The sequence below is a fragment of the Cynara cardunculus genome, assembly GCF_001531365.2.
Source record: "Cynara cardunculus var. scolymus isolate 2C chromosome LG 2, CcrdV1, whole genome shotgun sequence".
NCBI classification, from domain to species: Eukaryota; Viridiplantae; Streptophyta; class Magnoliopsida; order Asterales; family Asteraceae; genus Cynara; species Cynara cardunculus.
In genome coordinates this window covers 20734768-20735859 of record NC_037529.1, presented here as the reverse complement: position 1 = coordinate 20735859, position 1092 = coordinate 20734768, and positions in this window count along the sequence as shown.

Here is a 1092-nt window from a genome sequence, read left to right as displayed (position 1 = left end):
AGAATTGTCAAGGGTTGTTAAGTAGGAACTTAGGAGTAATTGGGTTATGTATGGTTCTGGGGTTGGTTTGGTAGCAGATAGGGCAAAGAAAAGAGGATGGTTTCTAAGTATTTCGAGTAATGGAAAGGTAAAATCGAGAAAACTTGTTGCAGATGGGACGAAGAAGTAGTTGTTTGGCTTTTTAACGAGTACAACCTTCTCGTATCTGTTTTGGACGAATGATAGGGCGTGGGATGTCAATGCTTGAGCCTGGGTAACTTCATTGTCGCTCGAAACATTGACGGATTGTGCAGATGCGGATGAAGAAGACATTTTGCAGGTTGAATTCTTGAGAAATTCTTAGTTCCAGGTTCGCCGGAGTATTTGAGAGTGGTAAAGGTTTTTGATTTGGGGGGAAAGAGGTATTTATAGGGAGGGATTTAAAATGAACTATTTTATTGACGAAAGGTCGTGATGAGTGGTTTTGGGTTGAAACAGCTCAAAAAGATATGACACGCCGTGTTGGGAAGACATATAATTGATGACGTGCGCCCCCTTTTCTGACACGCGCGTGTTGGTTCTAACCCTTATCCACAGAACCATGCGCACCATATCAATAGACAAGAACTATTAAGAGAGTTCTGTCAGAGGCCTAAGGGTAACAGAGCCTCTGTGATATGTGTCGTCTCTGCTTATAATATGTTACACCTTTTTAATACCTAAACGGTTTGAAAATCCATAGAGAGATGAGTACTTTCTCAGCTCAAACTCACAGAGCCTCTGTTAGAAGCGCTAGAGGTTCTGATGTGTTGACCTCTGAGAACAAGATACTTCAAAAGTTTTGGCACCTTCTGTGGTTTGATTTTCATTTTAAGAACTCCCCCTCTGAGCCAGCTTCCTTGGCTCCCCCCAGAATAAAAACCATTTAAAAATCCTAAGAAGAAGTGTCTACAGAAGATCCGTTCAAAGAGCCTCTGTAAGCGGTCACAGAGGTTCTATGAAAAGACTTCTGCGATTCAAAACATTTTTCTTCTTCAAGAGGTTTTATCATTTAAAAAGCACAAACTCCCCCTTGAACCTTGCAAGCCTCTGCTAGGTTAAACCTGTTTAACT